Raw genomic sequence first — 20978 nt, forward strand, 5'->3', positions numbered from 1 at the left:
TAATATTAAAGAGGATACCAAAAGTTTCTTCTGATACATAAAGTGTAAATGAGAGGTGAGTAGCACTCACATCGACAGTGATGAAATGCTTTGAGAGGTTGGTCATGACTAGACTGAACTCCTGCCTCAGCAAGGACCTGGACCCACTGCAATTTGCCTATCGCCACAATAGGTCAACGATAGATGCAATCTCAATGGCTCTTCACATGGCCTTAGATCACCTGGACAATACAAACACCTGTGTCAGGATGCTGCTCATTGACTATAGCTCATCATTTATTATTATTATTATGACTATGAGGACACGCAGTCCCCTTTTATTGTCATTTAGTAATGCATGCATTAAGAAATGATAAAAATGTTTTTCCAGAATGATATCACGAAAACACATGACAAACCGACTTAAAAACTAACAAAAACCACATAATTATGACATATAGTTACAACAGTGCAAAGCAATGCCGTAATTTGATAAGAACAGACCATGGAACAGTAAAAGTCTCAGAGTCTCTCGAAAGTCCCATCATCTCACGTAGACGGTAAACCTCCAGCGCCGCCAACTTGCCGATGCAGCATCCAGAAGCATCCAACCACAGTCCGACTCTGAGTCCATCCGAGAAACTCCGAGCCTCCGACCACCTATTCGACACCGAGCACCGAGCACCATCACTGCCGAGCGTTTCGACCCCAGCCCCGGCAACAGGTGATACGCAAAGCCGAGGATTTGGGGCCTTCGTCTCCGGAGATTCTTAATCGCACAGTAGCAGCGACAGCGAAGCAGGCATTTCAGAAGTTTCACCAGATGTTCCTCTGAGCTTTCTCAGGGCTGTTCCCATCAAATCCGGATTGATGCACGGCCCCCTAGTTACACATATCGATATTCATTCGGAACGGCCGTGCACGCTGCGTCACGCCGCCATTTTCTCCTCCCTCCTCAATCCCACAATCCTGATTGAGAAGTTACAGAACCTGGGCCTCTGTACCTCCCTCTGTAATTGGATCCTTGACTACCTAACCCGAAGACCACAATCTGTGTGGATTGGTGATAATATCTCCTCCTCGCTGACAATCAACACTGGTGCACCTCAAGGGTGTGTGCTTAGCCCACTGCTTTACTCTCTATATACCCATGACTGTGTGGCAAGGCATAGCTCCAATACCATCGATAAATTAGCTGATGATACAACCATTGTAGGTAGAATCTCAGATGGAGATGAGAGGGCACACAGGAGTGAGATATGCCAACTAATAGAGTGGTGCCGCAGCAACAGCCTTGCACTGAATGTCAGTAAGATGAAAGAGCTGATTGTGGACTTCAGGAAGGGTAAGACAGGAACACATACCAATCTTCATACAGGGATCAGAAGTAGAGAGAGTGAGTAGTTTAAGTTCCTGCGTGTCCTAACTTGTCCCAACATATTGATGCAGTTATAAAGAAGTCAAGAAAACGACTATACTGTACTTCATTAGGAGTTTGAAGAGATTTGGTATGTCAACAAAAACACTCAAAAACTTCCTAAATGAACCCATGGACACTACCTCACTTTTTTAATATATGTTATTTCTTTTTTTGCATGATTTTTAATCTATTCAATACTGTAATTGATTATTTGTTTTTTTTTCTTCTTCTATATAATGTATTTCATAGAACTGCTGCTGCTATGTTAACAAATTTCACAACATATTCCGGTGATAATAAACCTGATTCTGAGAATGGGTATCGGACAGCTGGAAAATGATACTGGAGAGGTCGGTTTGGGGACAAGGAAACGGCAGATGAACTGAGTAAGTATTTTGCATCAGTCTTCACTATGAAAGACACTGGCAGTATGGTGGAAGTTCCAGGTGTCAGGGGTCATGAAGTGTGTGAAGTTACCACAACTATAGAAACTGAAATGTCTGAAGGTAGATAAGTTACCTGGCCCAGATGGTGTACACCCCAATGTTCTGAAACAGGTGTCTGAAGAGATCATGGAGACATTAGTAATGATTTTTCAAGAACCACTAGATTCTGAAATGGTTTTGGAAGACTGGAAAATTGCAAGTGTCACTCCGCTCTTCAAGAAGGCTGAGAGTGGATTATTAAGGATGAGGTCTCAGGGTACTTGGAGACACATGATAAAATAGGCTGTAGTCAGCATGGTTTGTAGTCATTACCTGACAAATCTGTTGGAATTGTTTGAAGTAATAACAAGCAAGATAGACAAAAGAGAATCAGTTGATGTTGCGTACTTGGATTTTCAGAAGGCCTTTGACAAGGTGACACACTTGAAGCTTCTTAACAAGCTATGAGCACATGGTTTTATAGGAAGGATCTAGCATAGATAAAGCACTGGTTGATAGGCAGGAGGCAGAGTGGGAAAAAGGGAGCTTTTTCTGGTTGGCTGCTGGTGACTAGTGGTGTCCCACAGGGGTCTGCGTTGGGACTGATTCTTTTTATGTTATATGTCAATGATTTGGATGATGGAATTGAGGGCTTTGTTGCAAAGTTTGCAGTCAATATGAAGATAGGTGAAGGGGCAGGTAGTTTTGAGGAAGTAGAGAGGCTACAGAAGAACGAAGACAGATTAGATAGATACATAGAAAGATAGATAGATAGACATACTTTATTGATCCCGAGGGAAATTGGGTTTCGTTACAGTTGCATCAACCAAGAAAAGAGTATAAATATGGCAATATAAAACCATAAATAATTTAACAGTAATATGTAAATTATGCCAGATGGAAATAAGTCCAGGACCAGCCTATTGGCTCAGAGTGTCTGACACTCCAAGGGAGGAGTTGTAAAGTTTGATGGCCACAGGTAGTAATGACTTTCTATTACGCTCAGTGTTGCATCTCAGTGGAATGAGTCTCTGGCTGAATGTACTCCTGTGCCCAACCAGTACATTATGTAATGGATGGCAGACATTATCCAAGATGGCATGCAACTTGGACAGCATCCTCTTTTCAGACACCACCTGAGAGAGTCCAGTTCCATCCCCACAACATCACTGGCCTTACGAATGAGTTTGTTGATTCTGTTGGTGTCTGCTACCCTCAGCCTACTGCCCCAGCACGTAACAGCAAACATGATCGCACTGGCCACCACAGACTCGTAGAACATCCTCAGCATCGTCCGGCAGATGTTAAAGGACCTCAGTCTCCTCAGGAAATAGAGACGGCTCTGACCCTTTTTGTAGACAGCCTCGGTGTTCTTTGACCAGTCCAGTTTATTGTCAATTCGTATCCCCAGGTATTTGTAATCCTCCACCATGTCCACACTGACTCCCTGGATGGAAATAGGGATCACCGGTACCTTAGCTCTCCTCAGGTCCACCACCAGCTCCTTAGTCTTAGATTAGGAGAATGTTCAAAGAAATGGCAGATGGAATACAGTGTTGAGAAGTGTATGGTCATGCACTTGTTAGAAGAAATGAAAAGGAGAGAAAATACAAAAAACTGATGTGCAAAGAGAATTGGGAGTCCTTGTGTAGGATTCCCTAAAGGTTAATTTACAGGTTGAGACTGTGGTGTGGAATGCAAATATGATGTCAGCATTCATTTCAAGAGGAGTGGAATATAAAAGCAAGGATGTAATGTTGAGACTTTATAAAGCACTGGTGAGGCCTCACTGGGAGTATTGTGAGCAGTTTTGGGCCTCTTATCTTAGAAAGGACACGATGAAATTGGAGAGGGTTCAAAGGAGGTTCGCGAAAATGATTCCAGGATTGAATGGCATCATATAAAGAGCATTTGATGGCTCTGGTCCTGAATTCAGAAGAATAAGGGGTGACCCCAGTGAAACTTATCGAATAGTGAAAGGCCTTGGCAGAATGGATGCGGAGTAGATCTTTCCTGTGGTGGAGAGTGTAAGGCCTCAGAACAGAGGGGTGTCCTTTTAGAATGGAAATGATTAGGAGTATTTTTAGCCAGAGAGTGGTGAATCTGTGGAATTTTTTGCCACAGGTAGGTGTGGAGGCCAAGTCTTTATGTATACTTAAGAGAGTGGTTGATAGATTCTTGATTGGTCAGGGCATGAAATAATGTGGGAAGAATTCTGGAGATTGGGACTGAGAGGAAAATTGGATCAGCCATGATGAAAAGGTGGAGCACACTTGATGGGCCAAATAGCCTAATTCTGCTCCTATATCTCATGGTCTTATGCATTCTGGCTGTAGGATCTCTCCGTTAAAGTGATAAACTTTTCCCATCTATCCTATCCACGCAGATCAAAATTTTGTTTGTCTCAATCAGATACCTTCAGCCTCTTTCCTCCCAAGGAAAACAAGCTTATCCATTCTCTCCTTGCTGCTGAAATCTTTCATCTCAGGTAACATCCAGCTGAATCTTAACTATCAGTGATACTCCCTTCAGACATGCTTGGGCATGAATACCAAGGTTCCTCGGTACATCTTAGCGGGACACTATTCAGACTTAAGTTTTCTCTGTCATCTTACAAATCAATATTGTTCAATGCTTGCAGACTACTCTTCCCAATTTAGTAAAGGTATAATTTATATGTTTTAAAGTGTTAATATTTCTGGAAATTTTCTGTCATTCCCTGCCATTTGTTGTCAAAGACTAAAATGGCACTATATTCTAATGAAAATAAATATTGTGTTTTTAAACTATGAAATGTGCAATTTCTCAATTAATAGATTTTAAAAGTGCACAGTTTTTCTTAAAAGTAACATCAAATCTGTATGTTTTTGGATGCAACAGATAAGGTTTTAAATGACATTGTTGATACATGTAAAAATATGTGCTGGTTACCACCAGGTGGCTGCACAGCTGACTGCCACTGGATGTGTTCCGCTCATGACATTAATCAACATGCAACAGATTTAACTCTTTCACTGCAACTTTGAAACTCAACATTTTAGCCCTCTCTGAGTCCTGCGTATCTATGTAAAAAAATCTTTCTCAATTTCTTTTAAAAATTTCTGGAATTTACCTTAAGGCATTCCCCTTAGTCATGGAGATTTCTGTGAGGGGGGGGAAGGGAAAAATCATATGTTCAATAGCAGGAAGGCCCTCTAATCATCAACAGGTTTTAATTTGCTGCTGTCCCTGTAACTTGTTTACACTCAGTGGCCTTTTTATTGGGTATTCCACTGGGTGTACGTTTGTGATCTTCTGCAGCTGTAGCTCTTCCACTGCAAGGTTCATTCAACGTGTTATGTGTTCAGAGATGCTCTTCCACACACCACTGTTGTAATGCGTGGTTGTTTGAGTGACTGATACTTTTCTGTCAGCTTGATCCAGTCTGGCCATTTTCCTCTTTCATTAATAATACATTTTTGCTCACAGAACTGCCATTCACTGGGTTTTTTGTTTTTCACACCATTCTCTGTAAACTCTAGAGACTGCTGTTCATGAAAACTTAAGATCAGCAGTTTCTGAGTTATTCAAACCACTGTGTCTGACAATTACAATCATTCCACAGTCAAAGTCACTATTTCTGCCCTCTTTTGATATTTGGTCTGAACAACACCTGAACCTCCTGACCATGCCTGCATGCTTTTATACACTGAGTCGATGCCCTATGATTGGCTGATTAGATATTTTCATTAACGAGTAGGTACTGGTACAGGTGTACTTAATAAAGTGACCACTGTATGTACTCATGTGTTTGAAGCTCCCTAGAACTCTTTGCAGTTGCAAATGCCTCCAGGAAGTTTTCAGGCAGGAACTAAAGAACTTTACTTTGACCTTAAAGCTTCTGCACAAATATTTATTTCCAGATATATTATAAGTCATTTAAACTGACCTGAGGGGCCGAATGGCATAATTATGCTCCTGTGTCTTATGCGGTCCTCATGCTTTGAATAGTAAACGATTATTACATGAGCAAGTAATACAGCGTAGGATAAACTGCTCAGGAGAGGTGGTGAAAGGTGAAATAAGATTTCAGAAGGAAGCCATATTATAGAAAGGAGCTCAAGGCATAGTTCGCTCATTCAGATTGAGGCAAATTATTCCGCATAACATGCCTTTGATTCAATAAAACACCTCCTCGCTAAAATCCACCAACTGCAACCTCAGATAGGGTTAAGGACCATATTATCAGTGGATGTTAAGATTATTGGAGCCATGAGCCTTTTATTGTGCTTCTTTCCAGCTGGTGTGATTATAATGTTGAAGTATTCAATTGAATGAAAGCCAGGGATAGCTCATCGTTTCCTGCTGGAGAACAAAATATGGAGAAAGCATGGGCCATGGGGAGATCACAGGCTTCCTCGTGGCACAATCAGCCATTGAATGCATGTACTTTTTAAAATGCACTTTGATCTGTGGAAACTTGCAGTGCTGTGCCACTATGAGAAAACAAAGGGTGTCAATTGGCCAGAGGGAGCTGTCAACAACTTGGTTGATATGCTGATGGACAATACAAGTTGGAAGCATACATTTAATGAACCTGCGGTGTCACCTGAAGTAGAAACTGCCATGTTGACACTGCAACTCCATTGCCAAATTGGCTTGGAAGACCACTGCAGTTGTCTGCTGAGCGAGTGCCCCTACTTGTGGCAGGCTTAATTTTGAACAACCTTGCCAACAGTTACAGTATATGCCACGCAGTTAGACAACAGCAGGAAAGGAGGAAGCAACATGAACACATTCCAACTGGCCACGTTTCTCATGAACAGCTCTCTGATCGCAATACCAGTAACCCAACCCACCTTCTCCATTCAAACATTTCAAAGGTACATTTAGAATCAGAATCAGAATCAGGTTTATTATCACCCGCATGTGACGTGAAATTTATTAACTTAGCAGCAGCAGCTCAATGCGATACATTATCTAGAAGAGAAAAAAATAATAAATAACATAATAATAATAATAATGAACAAGTAAATCAATTACAGTATATGCATACTGAATAGATTTTTTAAAAATTGTGCAAAAAACAGAAATACTGTAAGTTTTAAAAGTGAAATACTGTCCAAGGATTCAATGTCAATTAGGAATCGGATGGCAGAGGGGAAGAAGCTGTTCCTGAATCACTGAGTGTGTGCCTTCAAGCTTCTGTATCTCCTACCTGATGGTAACAGTGAGAAAAGGACATGCTCCGGGTGCTGGAGGCCCTTAATAATGGACGCTGTCTTTCTGAGACACAGTTCCTTGAAGATGTCCTGGGTACTTTGTAGGCTAGTACCCAAGATGGAACTGACTAGATTTACAACCTTCTGCAGCTTCTTTCGATCCTGTGCAGTAGCCCCCCCCTCCCCCCGCCATACCAGACAGTGATGCAGCCTGTCAGAATGCTCTCCATGGTACAGCTATAGAAGTTTTTGAGTGTAATGTCAGAGAAATGTATACAATATACATCCTGAAATGCTTTTTCTTCACAACCATCCACGAAAACAGAGGAGTGCCCCCATAGAATGGATGACAGTTAAATGTTAGAACTCCAAAGTCCCCCCCCCAGCTCCCCTCCCTCCCACAAGCAGCAGCAAGCAATAATCCCCCCTCACCCCACCAGCAAAAAAAGCATTGGCACCCACCACCGAGCACTCAAGCGTGAGCAAGGCAACAGCAAAAACACAGACCTGCAGTACTCCAAATACTACATTGTTCACCCGGTATTCGACATACCACAGGCTCTCTCTCTCTCTCTCTCCCTAATAAGGGAGAAAGAGGTGTCTCCGCTTCACAGCAAGAGGGGAGACATAACAAACAACTCGCTGGTTTACGATGTTAAAAGTCTGTTGCGTTGCTTTTTCCGAGCTCTGTGCCCAAAGTTCTCGGGTCTTTGGGCACACAGCCAGAGATCTCCCGTCCCCAACAACACACTGATCTCCTGCAGAGGCACCGACCTCCAATCCCCCCCACCTCCCCCCCCCCCATCTCCAGAACTACAAGATTCCAGGCCATCGAAGGTGAGTGGAGCTGTTAGGCTGAGCTCTTGACGTGCCAAACAACGGCCAGTTGTGAAACCCCGCGAGCAGGTCACATTCCTGCAAAGAACCATAGTAAGCGTGTAACTCCAGGTCAGGGTCTTCAAAAGAACCCTGAGAGGGAAAAATAGAGATATTAAAGATGGAAATAGTGAAATAGAGCTGTTTCGGAAGATGCAAGCAAAGGAGTTGCTGTTAGGCGCCATTATCCCTTCTAAGCTCTACCTTCCTGGTTCACACAGCAATCTCTCAAGTTGATTGGGTTGTAACCTCAAGAAGGAGGCTTCCATTATTAAGGACCCTCACCATCCAGCACATACTCTTACTACTACCATTCGACAGGTGGTACAGGAGCCTAAAGACTCACACTCAGTGCTTTTGGAAAAGCGTCTTCCACTCCACCATCAGATTTCTAAATGGTCCATGTACCCATAAAGACTACTTTGCAATATCTCTTTTATCTCTCTGTTTGTAATTTGTAGTAATTGTTTGTACCTGCACTGCACAAAACAACAAATTCCATGATATATGTCAGTGATAATAAATCTAGTTCTGATATCACTTGCTAGGGAGGATGGCTTTCAAACCCTGTACAAGGTTGATATCTTAGTCCTTCACGACATTAGATACTGCATGTAGACTTATTGGCAGATCTTCTGATACACCGGGAATTCCATGGGACTTTCATGCTAACTGCTATCCATAGTCAACCACATCAATTTTCTCATTTCTGTTCTTGTCAACAGCACTTGTTTACAACCTTGTGTTCTGGGGAATTTCTACCTGAATTACTCCCTCACCAGGCTATAGGCCATTTGTGGAGTTGCAGTAAAGACAACAATGTTCTGGGGCAGTTGTAGTCTAGTGTGACCCTCGAAGTGAGACCACCGGAGACGCCTCTGCTTATTGCAGATGAGATCGACTGTGGTAGTGTGTACAGTTCAAGCCAGTCGAGTGAGGCCTCTGTAGCAAGAGTTTTCCAGAAAGGTCTTCCTAACACAGTAGGGGGCGCTGTTGACAGATAACAGAAGAATGTGAACCATACCAAAAACCAAAGGGTGTATTGTCTTTACTAGCTTCAAGATATCATCAGCTGTCTGCTTGAAGTTTTGATTGACTCTGTTATGAATGGTGATTGATCTTGTAAGTAAGGAATTCATACATTTGCAATTTACAATAATCAATATTTGTAACTGATAAGGCACTTCTGTATAAAAACAGCAGTTCTCTGTTCAGACTTCAGAACAGTGTGGGGGACAGGGATCTATATCGTCCTCCTTGTGCACAGGTAAATAGAAAGTATGCTTGAGTCACAAGAGTTCTAGGCTCAGTTATTATAGTTATTTTATTTTATTACTGGCAATGACGGTTTATGTCAACACATTCACGCCCACCAGTTGGAAAACCATTCATTGCCTATAAATTACAGCTATGCCTTTCCAGAAAGCAAATAGGAGACACATATGTCCAAAAAGTGGTGGAAGTTTGAAATTCTCTTTTACAGATAGCAGTTGTAATTAATTTGATAGTTAATTTAAAATCTGGGACTGATAGGATTCTTTGTAAACTAATTTAAGAGAGAGGGACATGAGTGGGCATGTAATGGCTGGGGACGGGTGTAAGGAATGAAGAAAAAGCTGTGTGGTTAGGCAAGGGAAATTATGAGAGGACTGTGCTAGGAGAATGAGGATTACATATAAAGATACCATCATCAGTTGTTCGAAAGCAGTCACTATCTGTGGCCTCAGTGATAGCTGCTCTAGCTATGAGAAACAGCTTCTTTCGCTCTGCCTTCCAATTTCTAACTGGGCGTTGAACCTGTGAACACGACTTCATTTACTTTTTATTATTTCTGCTTTGCACTATTTTAATTTAACTATTTAATAAACATTGATTTACTTATTTTTTTTCTATATTATTATGTATTGCATGGTGCTGCTGTCACTAAGTTAACACATTTCATGGCATATGCAGTGATATTAAACCTGATTCTAATTCTGATTCTGAAATAGAGGACATAGATAACAGAACAATAGAGAGCAATAGGGAAGGGTTAGAATGATCTTCGATAGGTTAAAAGGTCAGCACAGCATCTTGGGCTGAAGGGCCTGTACAGTGGTATAATATTTTATTTTCTATGCTCTATGTTCTTGTTCCTCCATGATTACGACATCATAGTGATGGAGGAACAAGAAGCCAGTTAGTTACTGTTCTCTCTCTGATCTGTAATAGAGGGAAGCGCATGATGTGCAATGTGTTTGGGTGATATGCCTATTGTGGTAAAGTAATGGACAACATGTGCAGCTGTGAGCAGTGTTTGTGAAGTTTGCATCAATGTTATGTGTGAAAATGAAATAAATAATCTGAATTGGATATTAGTATCGATTGTCTGACTGATGAAGATTAGTCATTTATGATGGGTTGAGTTGATTGACCAGAGTGTGAGGTGGCAATGAAACAACTAATACCATTGGGATTTGTTTAGAGACCTTGACCATACATGAGGCTATTGAATTGCTTGCATGTCTGAACCTGAGCCTTGGCATCGACCTTCCCGGCATCTGTTGTCATCATCTTTGAGGAATTTTACATCATGGCTCCCTGTATACATCTCTCATCCAGCCTACCTCTTGGAAGAAGGCTTCTAATGCAATGGCAGAAAAATGCAGAACTCCTTCTTTTCTGTTCTTTAAGTCTTCAATATCTGCACATCACAGTTAATTGCCTAATGTCATCCCACAACTTCTGCAGTCATAATGCAGCCCAGTTTAGGAGATGCAGGCTCCAAGTAGTGCAAGGCAGCTTTAATGCAAGCCATGTCTTATGGTCTTGCGGAATTATGATTCAGTGGTGACGCATGCAATAACTCGATACTGAGGCTAAAACAGACAGCAAGGTGTAAACTTGAAATATGACATCTGCCCTGATTACTAGCAGGTTGTGATCTTTGTGTGTGCTTTAGGCTTTTCCGTGGATGGTCACCTTGTCAGGGGGAACGGCTTGTGAGTTTCTCTGATCCTGAGAGCAACGCATCTGGAGCTTAGCTATCTGGCGCTTAGCTCCTGACAGGTGTGGTAAGGTCAAAGGGGGGAGTCCAAACAAAGAGTGATCCAACCAAAACCTCAGTGGCGGAGCATCACAAATGTCCTGGAGGCTGAGGAAGACTGCAGCAGGGAAGGGTCCCCAGTCATCTTGCATTCCATTCTACTCGACCCTGACCCTGATCTGTCAAGGACCCTGTGGTGGCTGCATCAGCCTCCTCACATTTAACAAACTCCCACACAGGTGTTCTCCATGAAGGGAATCCACTCTAACATCCCGGATTAATATGTGGGTCCTGCATCAGTCTCTACAGCCACCTGGAAACCCAATAGACAGCGCCTGAGGAGAACATCATACTCGATGTGAGTGATCGCACTACTGCAATGCTTTATAAGCTCTCCAATTTAATACCATTAATTTATTCAATTTAATATTCTGAATTTATTTGTCTGAAAATCTTTTGTTGATTGATACAGATAAAGGAAAATGAGCTAGTCTATGTGGTAAATTGACAAAAGAAAATAAAATTCTGGGAATATAAAATTTAGACAGTCAGTATAGCAAACACTAATCAAAACATCATTAAATCTCTTTGGTACCTTAACAAGAGCTTACAGAAATCAGCAGGGAGAAAGAAAAGAGACCATTTAGGGTGAACATCTTTACAAAAAAAGGATGGTAAATATTGAAACAGATTGCCTGAAAAAACAGTGGGAGATGATACCATCTGCAATATCTGCAGAGAATTGCACATCCATCAAGCAAAGTGATTGAGGGAAATGCGAATTGAAATAGTCAACAATATTTCAACCTCCCTCAGCTGGATGTTACTTTCATTCCATATATAGTACTTGCTTATCCTTTTACACTAAAGAGTTCTCAATGACTTTGTATGAACAAATTTTGTGATTTAGGACTTACTTTAAAAATTAAAAAAAAAACCTTTCAAAAACTTTCAAATTCAAAGATGAAAAGTAAGCATAAACACAACAAGGCCACAGGAGTCGTACCAGAATTGGATTGAATTGACTTTATTACTTACATCCTTCAAATATATGAGGGGTAAAAATCTTTACGTTACATCTCCATTCAAATGTGCAATGTGCAATTAAAGTAATTTATAATAAATATTATGTACAGCAGGATAGTCAATACAACATAGAAATACAGTAGTGAAGCACCTTCAATAACTCCAAAAGACTGAAGTTGGGTAAAATACCGAAAGGCTTTTATTCTCTGTACAATATGACCTCATGCTAAGAGTCTGCCCCCGGACTGAGGGGCAGGGGCAAGGCGAAATTACCTTTATTCAGGAATCTGTGGGAGGATCCACAGGGGCAGTCAGCAGAGGGGCGTGTCCAGACAGTTAACCCAGTTACAACATCTATATGGTTTACCACAAGTAGCAACAGCATGAGTTAAACAGCCTGATGGCCTGGTGGAAGAAGCTGTTCTGGAGCATATTGGCCCTGGCTTTTATGCTGTGGTAGCGTTTCCCAGATGGTGGCAGCTGGAACAGTTTGTGATTGGAGTGACTCATGTCCCCAATGACCTTTTGGGCCATTTTTAACACACCTGTCTTTGTAAATGTCCTGAGTAGTGGGAAGTTCACATCTACAGTTGTGCTGGGCTATCCGCACCACTCTCTACAGAGCCCTGCGATTGAGGGAGCTACAGTTTCCCATACCAGGCAGTGATGCAGCCAGTCAGGATGCTCTCAATCGTGCCCCTATAGAAAGTTCTTAGAATTTGGGGGCCCATACCAAACTTCTTCAACCATCTGAGGTGAAAGAGACACTATTGTGCCTCTTTCACCACACAGCTGGTATGTATAGACCGCGTGAGATCCTCGGTGATGTTTATGCCAAGGAACTTAAAGCATAATATTTATTATAAATTACTATAATTGCACATTGCTGTTTTCCCTCTCAACCCCAGATCCATTGATGTCTATGGGGGTTAGCCTGTCTCCATTCCTCCTGTAGTCCACAACCAACTCCTTTGTTTTTGCGACACTGAGGGAGAGGTTGTTTTCTTGACACCACTATGTCAGGGTGATGACTTCCTCTCCGTAGGCTGCCTCATTATTATTTGAGGTTAGTCCAATCAATGTAGTATTGTCAACAAATTTAATTAGATTGGAAGGAGGCAAATGTTATTTCTTTCTTCAAGAAAGGTGATAGGAATAGCCCTGGGATTTCATCAGTGGCTGGCAGACTATTTGGGATGATCCTTAGAGACAGGATTTATGCACATTTGGACAAGGATAGTTTGATTAGGGATAGTCAGCATGGCTTTGTGAGGAACAGAATGAATACTATGAGGAAGTGACCAAACGTTGATGAAGTTAGAGCAGTGGATGTAGTGTATTTCGACTTTAGTAAGCCATTTGTCAAGGTTCCCCATAGTAGGCCCATTCAGAAAGTCTGGTGGCATGGGTTCCAGGCGAACCTGCCTGTGTGGATTCAGAATTGGTTTGCCAACAGAAGGCAGAGGGTGGTAGCAGATGAAACGTGTTCTGCCTGGAAGTCAGTGCCTAGCGGTGTTCTGCGGAGATCTGTTCTGGGAACCCTAATCTTTGTGATTTTAATAAATGACTTGGATGTGGAAGTAGGAAGGTGGGTTTTTAACTTTCCAAGTGACACAAAGATTGGTGGTGTTGTGGAAAGTGTAAAAGGATGTCATAGATTGCAATGGGACATTGACAGGATGTGGAGCTGGGCAGAGAAGTGGCAGATGGAGCTCAATCCAGAAGAAAGTGTAAAATGGTTCAGAGTTCAGAGTTCAGAGTTAATGGTAGGATTCATAGCAGTGTAGCAGGTCCAAATCCATAGATCCCGCAAGTTTGCCACACAAGTTGATGGGGTGGTTAAGAAGGCATGTGGTGTGTTGGCCTTTATTAGTCAAAGGTTTGAGTTCAAGGGCCGCGGGGCAATGTTGCAGTTCTAAAAAGCTCTGCTTAGAACATGCTTGGAGTATTGTGTCTCATTCTCCTCATCATAGAAAAGAGGTGGAAGCTTTAGAGAAGATATTGAGATTGACGAGGATGCTACCTGGATTAGAGTACACGTCTTATAAGGATAGGTTGAGTGAGCTAGAGCTATTCTCTTTGGAGCAAAGGAGGATGAGAGGTGACTTGATAGAGGTTTACAAGACGATGAGAGGTATGGACAGCCAGAGACATTTCCCAGTGTGGAAATGGCTCATAAGAGGGGGCATACATGTAAATTCATTGGAGGAAAATATTGAAGGGATGTCAGAGGTAGATTTTTTTACAGAGTGGTCATTGCACGGAACATTCTGCCAGGGTTAGTGGTAGATGCAGATACATTAAGGAAACATTTAAGCAACCCTTAGATAGGCACATGGGTGATAGAAAAATGGAGGACTCGGGGAGTGTGAAAGGTTAGATTGATCTTTGAGAAGGTGTAAAAGCTGGCACAACATCACAGTATCATGTCCAAAGGACCTCTTCCATGTGTGTTGTTCTATGTTCTAGGATACTGTGCTGTGATTGTTAATACCCAGTTGTTACAAATCCAAAGGGATCTCATTGCCCGTACGGACTGCTTAATTTGTTAAATGAAAAATGGCCATTTAAAATGTAATTATTAACTAACTAATTCCAAAACTCTCCTTACAAGCTTTGCATCTTCCATTTTCTGTAAATGTCAGCTACTTCGAAATGTTGTTACATGTATCCCACCATACCTATCCCGCCCGGTGCTCTGTGACTTACAATGTCTGTCAGGAGAAGTGAACCAGTCATACAATTCTCAGTCATGTGCTTAAATCTTTTAATGGTCTTATCCCCTCTTTCTCTGACCTTCTTCAAGACTACAGTGTTACAAAATTTCTACATTCCTCCACTTTGGGCCTCTTGCCTACTTCCAATTATCATTGCCCATCTTCAGGGGAAATATCCTCAGGGATCTTGGCCTTAAGCATTGGAAATTCTTTTTCTTTTAACTATTGCCTTAAAACCTATTTGTTTGGCCAGGCTTTTGATCTTCTGTGCTCCTTTCTGTAGCTAGGGGATGGGGGAAAAATTGCCTAATTATGCACTTATGGAGCACCTGGGACGCTTCCTAACATTACAGGTGCTACATAACAGCATCTATTTGCTGTACTGCTAAAAGAATTTCATCAGCCGACTTCCTTTTCATCCACATTGATACATCAGATGTAGCACGTTATCACATTAGATTGCAACAAAAATACATTTGAATGTTCAATGACTTATTGAATTAGCAACTCTGTGTTGACAGCTTATGTATATAGTCAGGGGCACTGGATAGTTTTATTTTTGTCGCCAGGAAAGATTTTATGATTTGATTGTGAATTCATTCAAGGATTGAAAAGAGCTGTGAATTGGTAAATGTGCAATTGTCAAACAGAGTGATCTGCAGCCGAGACTCACTACAGGAAGGAAACACATTGCAACGGAAAGCACTCAAGATAAGTAATTTTGCAATCAATGAAACAATCCTTCTGAACTTCCGGTCACAGTGTAACAAGAACTATAATTAGTCCCAGATTGCCACTGAACTGTGCACAAACTATTGTGGGAACAAGTGCTTATTATATTTGTATTTATTCTGGCCTTTAATGTCTCCATCATTGTTCAAGTTGCATCCAGGAGCAGGTGCAGAAACTTTGCAGTGAGAATTTACGGGAGGATGTCTATATTGTTAGAGCAACAAATGATTCTAAGAACATTACATGTCGGTAAACCTACTGGGAGCTGGTTGATTTATGATGTTTGAAATACTACATTTTCCCCTTGATAAATGTTGTAGCATTGAATCAAAGCCTTTGGCATTTAATTGGAACATACCCAATATTCTGGTCCACAAGTTGAAATGTGGGTTCACATCCTGATTTTTGCTGGGTAAAATACTTTATCTGGGCAGTCTTTGGAAAACAAAATTGAGACATTTTCACCATGAATAGCAAAGGTTGTGGTTTCAACAATTTCAAGCTATCTAACCTTAAAACAGCACAGGAATTATTTCCCTGCCAACTCAGAACTTAAGTGAGGATCAGGTCCGTATATGTTTACATTTTTTGAATGGGAATTAATTTTGAAAGAGCTTGTTAAGTGGTGGGTGAAGAGCCAGTCAGAAATTAGAGGATGCAACCAATTTTAATACACGCATATACGTAGGGGATATCTCCACAAGAATCCAAGTACATTATGTTTCATACATGACATGAATTGTACAGAGAGACTGGATAGACTGGGAGTGGTTGCCCTGAATCAATGAGGCTGAAGGATAACCTTATAATGACCTTATACAATCATGAGGGGGTAGATAAGGTGGATGACCACAGGTTTTTCCTGGGATAGGGGAGCCAAAGCCTAGAGGGTATAGTTTTACAGTGAGAGGGAAAATATTTAATCGTGTCCCAAGGAGTGAGTTTTTCACACAGAGGGTATATATATGGAACAATCTGACAGAGGTGGTTACAGGACCCTAGTCAGACCCCACCTGGAGTACTGTGCTCAGTTCTGGTCGCCTCACTACAGGAAGGATGTGGAAGCCATAGAAAGGGTGCAGAGGAGATTTACCAGGATGTTGCCTGGATTGGGGAGCATGCCTTATGAGAATAGGTTGAGTGAACTCGGCCTTTTCTCCTTGGAGCGACGGAGGATGAGAGGTGACCTGATAGAGGTGTATAAGGTGATGAGAGGCATGGATCGTGTGGATAGTCAGAGGCTTTTTCCCAGGGCTGAAATGGCTGCCACAAGAGGACACAGGTTTAAGGTGCTAGGGAGCAGGTACAGAGGAGATGTGTCAGGGGTAAGTTTTTTACTCAGAGTGGTGAGTGCGTGGAATGGGCTGCTGGCAACGGTGGCGGAGGCGGATACAAGAGGGTCTTTTAAGAGACGTTTAGATAGGTACATGGAGCTTAGAAAAATAGAGGGCTATAGGTAAGCCTAGTAATTTCTAAGGTAGGAAAATGTTCGGCACAACTTTGTGGGTCGAAGGGCCTGTATTTTGCTGTAGGTTTTCTATGTTCTATGTTCTAATAGTATTGTTTAAAAAAACATTTGGACAAGTTCATGGATAGGAAGGCTTGGAGTGATACGGGTACAAGGCAGGCAAATGTCACTAGCCCACTAGCACCTTGGTTGGCATAGATGTGTTGGGTCAAAGGACCTGTACTATATAACTGTATAAACCTAGAACATTTCAAATTCATTGATAAAGTGGAAAAAGGCTGTATGCTAATTTGCCACCAAAGGTGGTGACAAATCAGCATACAGGAGGGAGATTGAAAATCTGGCTGAGTGGTGCCACAACAACAACCTCTTACTTAATGTCAGCAAGTCCAAGGAGCTGATTATTGACTTCAGGAGGAGGAACTCAGAGGTCCATGAACCAGTTCTCATTGGAGGATCAGAAGTGGAGAAGGTCAGCAACTTGAAATCCCTCGATGTTATGATTTTGAAGGGCCTGTCCTGGGCCTAGCACGTAAGTGAGATTACAAGGAAAGCACGCCAGCACCTCTACTTCCTCAGGAGTTTGTGAAGATTTGGCATGACATCTAAAGACTTGACAAACTTCTGTATACGTATATTGGCTGGTTGCATCACAGCCTGGTATGGAAGTACCAATGCCCTTGAATGGAAAATCCACAAAAAGCAGTGGTTAAGGCCCAGTCCATCATGGGTAAGACCCTCCCCACCACTGAGCACAACTATGTGAAGTGCTGTCATGGACAGCAGCATCCATCATCAGTGATGCCCACCACACAGGTCATGCTCTCTTTTCATCAGGAAGAAGTACAGGAGCCTCAGGACTCGCACCACCACCAGTGGTAATGAACAGTTATTACCCCTCAATCGTCTGGTTTTTGAACCTATTGCGATAACTTCACTCAATTTTATTTGCCCCATCATTGAAATATTCTAGCAAGCTATGGATGTACATTCAAGGACTCTTCATTTCATATTCTTGATGTTTATTGCTTATTTATTATTACTATCATTATTATTATTATTGTTCCTTTCTTTTTATATTTGCACAGTTTGTTGTCTTTTGCACAATGGTTAAATGCCTAAGTTGGTGAGGTCTTTCACTGATTATATTATGGTTATTATTCTGTTATGGATTTATTGAGTAAGTCCACAGGAAAATGAATCTCAGGGTTGTATGTGATGATATATATGTACTTCGATAATAAATTTACTTTGAACTTTGAACATAGAACAATGTTTGTGCTGAGCTTGATGCGGAATTAAACTAAACCCCTCCTGCCAGCACATGTCCACATCCCTCCATTCCCTCCATTCCTGCAGGTTCATGTGCCTTTAAAAAAAAAGCCTTTTGAAAGCTGCATCGGATGTGACCATGACGATTTTGGTGAGACCAGTGGACAGGTATGTTTGAGTTTGAAACAGGAGGACCCTTCTTGATGCTCCCCTGTTACAATCATGCCAGTCATCTTAATTCTCAAGAACATTTTACCCCTAATACCTGGTATGCTTCCCATTGATTTCTACTCTCTCACTGGACATCTATTACATTGCACCATTATATACAGTGTACTGTTCTTTCTCATTTCGGTGATTCCTGCTGACAGTTCTGATGTGTTAGCAAATGGTGATGATGAGGATTTCTATCAACTCAACTCAATCTCATCTGTCTCAGCGTCACCGGTTATGTTCCTTGTACATTTGGACAAGCATCCCATGATGACTTCTTCTCATTCCTCATTTGATGTTTATTCCAGTACTGAATAAGTAGATACACGCAGTATGTACACACACATTAAATGTTCAGATTTCTCCTGCTACAACATCACTCTAACCTTTGGGGGTCTGTATGAATAATTCAGTTAGTGTCAAGAACCTACTACGTCAAGTGTGTGTAAACATCACTGTTTCCATTCTAATCAATACCAATCTCTTCTGAACTGAGTGTGTCCAATTGCCAACTATTGCATGTTATATTAATAGATGACTAAAGGTTGAGTGAGAGCAATAAAGAATGTGATGGAAATAGACTGACCCATAATGTTTCCTTATTGTCCATAATTCTTATACTATATAATCTCTCTCTCTCCCTCCCTCTCCCTCTCTCCTCCTCTCTCACCCTCTCCCTCCCCTTCCACCTCCATCTCCCCCTCCCCCCTCTCTGTCTCCCTCTCCCTGTCTCACCCCCTCCCCTCCCCCTCCCCCTCACCCCCCTCCTTCTCTCTCTCCCTCTCTCCCTCCCCCTCCCCTCCACCTGCACTTCCCTCTCCCCTCCCTTCTCCCCTTCTCTCTCTCTTCCCCCACCCTCTCCCTCTCCCTCCACTCACCCTCTCCCTCTCTCCCCACTCCCTCCCACTCTCCTCCCCATTCCCTCCCCCCTCCCTCCCCCCCCCCCTTACGCATGCACACTCTGTGAAATTTAAAGATAGTCAGTAATGGATATGATTGATTACAGAATTGGGAAAGGAACAGAGTCATAGATTTCTACAGCATAGGAACAGACTCCCCTGCACTGATCGTTATGCCTGTCTATAGATCCACTTGCCTGCATTTGTTTCAAATCTCTCTATGTCATGCTCATTCACGTACCGTACCTGTCCCGATAGCCCTTAAATCTTATTATTGTTCATAGAACATTGAACAGTACAGCATTGGATGGACCATTTAGCCCAAAATGTTGTGCAACCTTAATGCCTATTTTTACCAAAATTCTTCCACCATATCCCTCCATTCCCTTCAAATTTATGAAAAGCCCCTTGAACTCCATCAAACTGCCCAGATCTTCTATTACCTCTGGTAACCCATTGCAAGCACCTACCATTCTCTGTGTTAAAAAAAAACCTTCCCCTTCACATCACCTTTAATCTTCCTCCCTCTTACTTAAAAGTAAGAGGCCAATGTGAGGAGGACCCTGTGCAGGGTCAACTCATGGAAGGCTGCTGGACCAGACAACATTCCTGGCAGAGTGCTTAGAGGATGTGCAGAACAGCTAGCTGAGATTCTCACTGACATCTTCAACATCTCCCTGAGAAGCGCCGTCGTTCCTACGTGCTTCAAGGCCGCCACCATCGTCCCCATGCCAAAGAAGTCTTCAGTGTCCTGCCTCAACGACTACCGTTCCGTCGCACTCACATCCATCATCATGAAGTGTTTCGAGAGGTTCGTCATGAGGCACATCAAGACCCCGCTTCTCTCCTCACTGGACCCCCTGCAGTTCGCGTATCGTCCCAACCATTCAACAGACTACGCCATTGCCATCACCCTCCACCTGGCCCTAACCCACCTGGACAAAAAAGACACGTATGTTCGAATGCTGTTCATAGACTTCAGTTCAGCATTCAACACAATCATTCCTCAGAAACTGACTGGAAAGCTGAGCCCACTGGGCCTGAACACCTCCCTCTGCAAATGGATCCTAGACCTCCTGACGGGAGACCTCAGTCAGTCTGGATTGGCAACAACATCTCCAAGACCATCACACACAGCATGGGGGATTCCCAGGGCTGTGTGCTTAGTCCACTGCTGTTCACTCTGCTGACCCACGACTGTGCTACAACACACAGCTCGAACCACATCATCAAGTTCGCCGATGACACGACCGTGGTGGGTCTCATCAGCAAGAACGATGAGTCAGCATACAGAGAGGAGGTGCAGCGGCTAATGGACTGGTGCAGAGCCAACAACCTGTCTCTGAATGTGAACAAAACAAAAGAGATGGTTGTTGACTTCAGAAGGACACGGAACGACCACTCTCCGCCGAACATCAACGACTCCTCCGTAGAGATCATTAAGAGCACCAAATTTCTTGGTGTTCACCTGGTGGAGAATCTCACCTGGTCCCTCAACTCCAGTTCCATAGCAAAGAAAGCCCAGCAGTGTCTCTACTTTCTGCGAAGGCTGTGAAAAGTCCATCTCCCACTCCCCATCCTCACCACATTCTACAGAGGTTGTATTGAGAGCATCCTGAGCAGCTGCATCACTGCCTGGTTCGGAAATTGCACCACCTCAGATCGCAAGACCCTGCAGCGGATCGTGAGGTCAACTGAGAAGATCATCAGGGTCTCTCTTCCTGC

Source organism: Mobula birostris, chromosome 12, assembly GCF_030028105.1.
Source record: "Mobula birostris isolate sMobBir1 chromosome 12, sMobBir1.hap1, whole genome shotgun sequence".
Lineage (NCBI taxonomy): Eukaryota > Metazoa > Chordata > Chondrichthyes > Myliobatiformes > Myliobatidae > Mobula > Mobula birostris.